The sequence below is a fragment of the Oncorhynchus keta genome, chromosome 1, assembly GCF_023373465.1.
Source record: "Oncorhynchus keta strain PuntledgeMale-10-30-2019 chromosome 1, Oket_V2, whole genome shotgun sequence".
Classification (NCBI taxonomy): domain Eukaryota; kingdom Metazoa; phylum Chordata; class Actinopteri; order Salmoniformes; family Salmonidae; genus Oncorhynchus; species Oncorhynchus keta.
In genome coordinates this window covers 64,205,958-64,213,845 of record NC_068421.1, presented here as the reverse complement: position 1 = coordinate 64,213,845, position 7,888 = coordinate 64,205,958, and positions in this window count along the sequence as shown.

Sequence of the window (7,888 nt, the reverse complement as noted above, 5' to 3'; positions counted from 1 at the left end):
CGACCTGTCCTGATTTGTCACGCTTGCTAAAAAACTTTAATGAGCGAGCCTTCCTTCATGAACTGACCTCTGTAAATTGGTATAGAATCAGCTTGATCCCCTCTCTCGAAGATGCTTGGACCTTCTTTTTTGATATTTTCAGTGGTATTGTTAACAAAACTCCCCCATAAAGAAAATGAGAATTAGGAACAGGTTCAGCCCCTGGTTCGACTGTGATCTGGCAAAGTTACTCCACCTCAAGAATTCCATTTGGCGAAAGGCTCGGCACATACTCAGGCTAACTGGCTCTCGTTCAGGCAAATGAAAAATAAGTGCACTCAGGCTATCCGGAAGGCCAAAGTTAGTTACTTTAAGGAGTAGTTCTCTCTCTCTGTGGGTCTAACCCCAAGAAGTTATGGAAAATGGTTAAAGACCTGGAGAAGAAACCCTCCTTCTCACAGTTGCCCATGTCCCTTAATGTTGATGATGTGGTTGTTACTGACAAGGAGCACATGGCTGAGCTCTTTAATCACCACTTCATTAAGTTAGGATTCCTATTTGACTCAGCCATGCCTCCTTGCCCATCCAACATTTCCTCATCTCCCACCCCTCCTAATGCGACTAGCCCCGATGCTCCTCCCTCTTTTTCCCCTACCCCGCTACAAAGTTTCTCCCTGCAGGCGGCCACTGAGTCCGAAGTGCTAAAGAGCTCCTTAAACTTGACCCCCAAAAAACGTCTGGGTCTGATGGTTTAGACCCTTTCTTCTTTAAGGTTGCTGCCGCTAACATCGCCAAGCCTATCTCTGACATTTTTAACATGTCTCTTCTCTCTGGGGAGGTTCCCAATTGCTTGAAAGGCAGCCACGGTGTGTCCTTTATTTAAAGGGGTTGATCAAGCTGGTCCTAACTGTTATAGGCAAATTTCTATTTTGCGCTGTTTATCAAAAGTGTTGGAAAAACTTGTCAGTAATCAACTGACCAGCTTTCTTGATGCCTATAGTATTCTCTCTGGTATGCAATCTGGTTCCGCTCAGGTTATGGAAGTGTCACTGGAACCTTAAAGGTCCTAAATGATGTCTCTATTGCCTTTGATTCTAAGCAATGTTGTGCTGCTATTTTTATTGACTTGGCAAAAGCCTTTGATACGGTGGACCATTCCATTCTTGTGGGCCGGCTAATGAGTATTGGTGTCTTTGAGGGGTCTTTGGCTGGTTTTCTAACTACCTCTCTCAACGAGTGCAGTGTATAAAGTCAGAACATCTACTGTCTCAGCCACTGCCTGTCACCAAAGGAGTACCCCAAGGCTTAATCCTAGGCCCCACGCTCTTCTCAATTTACATAAACAACGTAACTCAGGCAGTAGGAAGCTCTCTCATCCATGCAGATGATACAGTTTTAAACTCAGCTGGCCCCTCCCCGGATTTTGTGGTAAACTCCCTACAACAAATCTTTCTTAGTGTCCAGCAAGTTTTCTCTGCCATTCACCTTGTTCTGAACACCTCCAAAATGGGTTTGGTAAGAAGAATGCCCCTCTCCCCACCGGTGTGATTACTACATCTGAGGGTTTAGAGCTTGAGGTAGTCACCTCATACAAGTACTTGGGAGTATGGCACTGTCCACTGTCCATCTCTCAGCACATATCAAAGCTGCATGCTAAGATTAAATCTAGACTTGGTTTCTTCTACCATAATCGTTCCTCTTTAACCCCAGCTGCCAAACTAAGTCTGATTCAGATGACCATCCTATCCATGCTAGATTACGGAAACATAATTAATAGATCATCAGGTAAGGGTGCTCTCGAGCAGCTAGATGTGCTTCACCATTCGGCCATCAGATTTCCCACCAATGCTCCTTATAGGACACATCAATGCACTCTATACTCCTCTGTAAACTGGCCATCTCTGTATACCTGTCGCAAGACCCATTGGTTGATGCTTACTTATAAAACCCTCTTAGGCCTCACTTCCCCCTATCTGAGATACCTACTGCAGCCCTCATTCTCCACATACGACACCCGTTCTGCCAGTCACATTCTGTTGAAGGTCCCCAAAGCACACACATCCCTGGGTAGCTCCTCTTTTCAGTTCGCTGCAGCTAGCAACTGGAACGAGCTGCAAAAAACACTCAAACTGGACATTTTTATCTCAGTCTCTTCATTCAAAGACTCAATCATGGACACTCTTACTGACATTTGTGGCTGCTTCGCGTGATGTATTGTTGTCTCTACCCTCTTGCCCTTTGTGCTGTTGTCTGTGCTCAATAATGTTTGTACTATGTTTTTTGCTGCTACCATGTTGTGATGCTGCCCTATTGTGTTGCTACCATGTCATGTTGTGTTGCTACCATGCTATTTTGTTGTCTTAGGTCTACCTTTGTGGTGTCTCTCTTGTCGTGATGTGTATTTTGTCTTATATATGTATTTTATATTTTTAATCCCGTCCCCGCAGGAGGCCTTTTGCCTTTTCATAGGCCGTCATTGTAAATAAGAACAGACTTGCCTAGCTAAATAAACGTTCAATAGAAAATAGATAAATACAATCGTGGCTTGGGGACAATGTTGTGGCTGGGACCGTTGTCAATCAATCTGTAGAGTAAACTGAAGCATGCAAACACCCAATATTTGCTGTGCAAATAGGCCTTTTTTACTTTATTTGAATTAAAGTTTCCCTCCCAGTGCATAAACAATGTGCTTTTCCATTGTGCATGTTTCACAGTGTGGATGTATTGAATCTGATTATTTTATTTTAAACTATTTTGTGACATCTAGTGGCCAATATAAAATATTTGTTATTACCAGTCTGCTCCCATATACCCGCCAGGAACATCATTGTCCTTCCACACAGACCATATTTGAAAGGATTCTAATTGTAACCAGACTGTTTCTGAAATAAATGATACAGCAGAATGCATACTGCATTTTTCTGAAAAAAAATTCTGTAGAAAATATTGAGTGATAGACAAACACTTGGTTTGATATTTACAGTTATAGCCAGACATGTTTTAATTGCAGTGCCTTCAGAAAGTGTTACGGTGTTACAACCTAAATTTAAAATGGATTAAATCTGGTGGGTTTTCTCACCCATCTACACATAATACCCTATAACGACAAAGTGAAAACGTGCTAATATATTGAAAATGAAATACAGAAATATCTCCGTTACATTAGTCAATATTTTGTAGAAGCACCTTTTTTTCCAAGAGCTTTCCACATCTGGATTGTGCAACATTTGCCCATTATTATTTTCAAAATTCTTCAAGCTCTGTCAAATTGGTTGTTGATCATTGCTACACAACCATTTGCAGGTCTTGCTATAGAAAACTGTAACTCAACCACTCAACATTCACTGTCTTCTTGGAAAGCAACTGCAATGTAGATTTGGCCTTGTGTTTTAGGTTATTGTCCTGCTGAAAGGTGAATTAATCTCCCAGTGTCTGGTGGAAAGCAGACTGAACCAGGTTTTCCTACAGGCTTACTTCTTTTCACTCTCAATTAGGTTAGTACTGTGGAGTAACTACAATGTTGTTGATCCATCCTCAGTTTTCTCCAATCATAGCCATTAAACTCTGTAACTGTTTTAAAGTCACCATTGGCCTCATTTAGAAATCCCAGTGTTTTCCTTCCTGTCCGGCAACTGAGTTAGGAAGGAAGCCTGTGACTTTGTAGTGACTGGGTGTAATGATACACAATCCAAAGTGTAATTAATAAATTCCCCATACTTAAAAGGATATTCAATGTCTTTTAGACATTTTTTACCCATCTACCAGTAGGTGCCCTTTGCGAGGCATTGAAAACCTCCCTGGTCTTTGTTGAATCTTGTGTTTGAAATTCCCTGCTTGACTGAGGGACCTTATAGTATGTGTGGGGTACAGAGATGAGGTAGTCATTCAAAAATGTTAAACACTATTATTGCATACAGATGCGTCCATGTAACTCATTATGTGACTTGTTAAGCACATTTTTACTCCCGAACTTATATAGGCTTGCCATAACAAAGGGGTTGGATACCTATTGACTCTAATTCAGCTGTTCATTTTTAATTAATTTGTAAACAATTGGAAAACGTAATTCCACTGTGGCATTATGGGGTATTGTGTGTAGGCCAGTGGCACGGTCATCTCAATTTAATCCATCTTAAATTCAGGCTGTAACACAACAATGTGGAAAAAGTCAAGGGGTGTGAATAGGCACTGTAATTATTGCAGAATTTGCAAACAACCCTCAATGAGTATCCTATTTGTGAAAACAACCTTGTTTTTCAAGTTATTCTGAGTCCTCTGTTTGTTTACACAATAAAATGTAGTGAGAAAAACATAATAATATAAAAGACATGTAACTTTCCAACAAAATAAGTATTACAGACATGAATTATGACTTATCATATTCAGTATTTATGTTGGTGCACATATGTCCCTGTGACACCGTCCCAATAAGAAGAAAACAAATCTAATCAATAAGACATATGCTTGTGAAAATATTCCGCTGGGCTCCAGAGCTATTACCATATAACCATTTAGGGCCCAGCTGATAGTCTGTCCTCACTTTCAGATTTAAACCAGTTTACGAAATCCATTATGCTAAGCCTGAACACTAGTGGAAATGATGAATGATTACGAAATACATAATCTCCGGTGGTACCATCCTTGCAATATGACAGCCAAATTTCATTCATCCTATCAAATCTTTCCTTATTTAAGAAAGAAAATGACTGGCCCAGTAATCAGATATACAGCAGGGCTGTCTCCAGGAGTTAAGCCAACTTCCATTAGGCTTTTAACCTCTCTCACATTTTAGTCAAATGCATGCACATAGAGATACAAGTGTGTTCCCCATGTCTGACCATTCATAGTTTTGACATCCCTTTTGCTTGAATCACTCTCATTTGGTCAAAATATTTGGTCAAATATTGTCTTCCAGTAATGGTTGTTTGAAACAGTGCTGTCTTATAAGTGGTTTATATAGCTGCATGCTACTTTCCTTGAAACCACATTGTATAAAACCATATCTGGCTAAAGACAAATTGGTAATGCTATGAAAGATAAGATTTGTTTTCAACTGATGAATTAGTGACCTATCTTAATAGGTGTTTTGGGTCAATAATAACCACTCAGACATTCAACATAAACTCAAAGAGACATCATTTTGGCACCAATCTTAATTCACCAGCCATGAGATAAATATAAAATCATCAGTCTCTCATTTATCGATCAAAATGAGCATATGATTTTTTTCTCTCTCTTGAGATGTTCCTCTCCTGTTACATAAACATCAACAGGAGGTGAGAGAAACAGAGAGGGCTTAACATCTATTACTGTTTGTTCTCAATGCATGTCCAATGTTCTTCCAATCTTTGATGCATTATCGGTATAATTGAAAATTAGTAGTACATCTTTTTTGGGGAGGGTAATTTATCATGGTTCATTGTTCCACGCTGACACTTTAGCCCTGTCTCTAACAAGGCGTTGGTAGCTCGAGGGTTGAGCCATGGAGAGCAATTATGCTGTAGTGATGCATTTTCACTGCTTTGTTGCTAATTGTGGCCTCCCTTCTATTGAATTGTGAGTCGAGTAAAAGAGCTTGTTGGCTCGATGCAGGAGAGCTGCCTGGGCCGCTCTCGCCATTATCAAAGATACTCTTGATCTTTTCAAAAGCAGGAAATAGATTTTCTCCCTGTTCAACAGCAAAAAAAGTAATTTGCAATGCCTCCATTAGTTCTTCATTAAAGCAAGATTAAATTGCACTGCAAATCACATCTGCCTTTCAATGATTAAAGGGTGGCATTTTTGGGGCCAAAACGAATTACTAGTCAAAATGAATGGGAATGAAAAAACAGGCATGTTTTTACATTAGATAGTGTGGCCTGTAATTAGATTCAGGCTAATTCCACTATTTCTGCTTCTTTAATGAGAAGAGACTGTCCTCATCTTTTTGTCTCTTTTTGTAGGCCATGCTAACAGCTCCAAATGTATAATTTTGATAACACAGCGTTTACATAAATTAATTTTTCTAGTTACCTGCCACAAGTGCCAAATCTGTGAGGGACGGAATTCTTATTCAATATTCAATGATGGGATGGGGGATGGGGGGGGTAGTTATTTGCTGGATTTTTGTTGTTATTCTATAAAAACCTGACAATTATTTATTGAGAAGAGCGTGTAGTTGCACTGATTTGTTGTCAGCTGACATTTGGAGCTGGGATATCAGTTGGTCTTCTACTAGTTCAACTCTCTAGTCTCTACTCCTAAAAATGACACATTTATAACATGAAAGCTGTTCAATAGTGAAGACTGTACACCTTTACTGTTTGTCCAATTCAGACCGTCTCTGACTCTGTGGTCTTAAATGTTACACATTAGCTTGCTCTTCTAAATGAAGAAAATGCCATTGGGGCAAGGATTGTCAGATTAATGTAAGACCCCAGAGCAACCCAGGGACACAAACAGGATTTAATATGTTCAAGAGAAGCACACCTCCCCGGCCTGTAATGCATCATGGAAAAATTATGAGGATGTAAGCATAACATGCTTATGTCAGATATGCCTGGTTTTTGTGAGACGTAAAGTGCAGAGTATACATCAAATTAACATGTATGCATTTGTAAAGTCAAACATCTTGCAATCAGAGATGAGTCAATAATGATCTCAACTTTAGCTTTTACTTATAGTATGAACCTAGTATTTCAAAATACATTTAGTAAGTTCTCAACTGATTACTCCTCTGAAAAATGTTTGCTCCCCAACATTTCCACATGCAATGCGTTTTCAGAAGACCAGACGTCCTTTCCTTGCAAAAAATATATGCAGTAGCACTAATTTTTAAGCACAGGAATCGTTCTATTTCTGCTGAAGTGAGATTTTGCTCCACAGCCCGTAGTCGTTCCAGAAATTCAAACCTCATAACATTTCAGCCAAAGCTTATACTAAGCTTGTTAGTATTTCTGATGCAGTAGGTGATATGGCCGCTGCATTACCATAAATCAGCAGAATTAACTATGATCTTCAACAGCATGTTTAAAACTGTCTGACAGAAGTTTGCAATATGCTGCACAGAATATTATGATAACAAGCCATAATAAATGTTTATAATCTACTTTGGGCCAGGGTTCAAATGCATTCTATATTATTGCTTTTTCTCGCCCACCCCCCAAAAAACTGTTCCACAATCATGACCAAGTGACAGATGGACACTTAACTATTAATATAAGAAAATGGTTTGGGTCAAGAAAAACTCTCCAAGAACATAGAAATATTCTTCATACAATTTTCTCCACGTAGTGAAATGAATGAATCAACTGTAACAATTGAGGAAGTTCCTCTTTTATACCTTATACCTAATAAAGCACTGTTAACACCACTACTACTGTGTGGCTGCATACCAGGAAAGTATTCAAGCTTTGAAAAATATTCAAGTTATGTCTCAAGGCAACTTTAGACACGAGGAAATTAATATGGTATACTATCAGAAAATACCAAGGTCATTCTTTGAAAGGGTTACCAGCTTTATAGGATTCCTTTGTTGACACATACAGTACATATCATATTGGGATTAGCATTCCATTTGCTGGGACAAAGGTCTCTTTGAAAGCCCAGAATCTATAGTGGAGGTGCCCAGCCAGGAAATAACATACTTAAACACCAATGGATTTCATAAGTACCTTACCAAGGATCAGTGCAGACAGTCTGAAACACATGACTAACAATGCATGTAAAAATATATTTATGGGTAAGGTTATGTATGCTGTTTGCTGGGGAAAACAGAAAAGTATTTAGTATTTAGTATCTGAATAATGACTGGTGTGAATAGGAGATCACATCGTATGATCTTCTGTAACCTTACCATGTCCTCTAAGAGTGCAGACCGAACACAGAAGTGTATGCTCGCATGACTATAAGTTGCTTTGGATAAAAACAT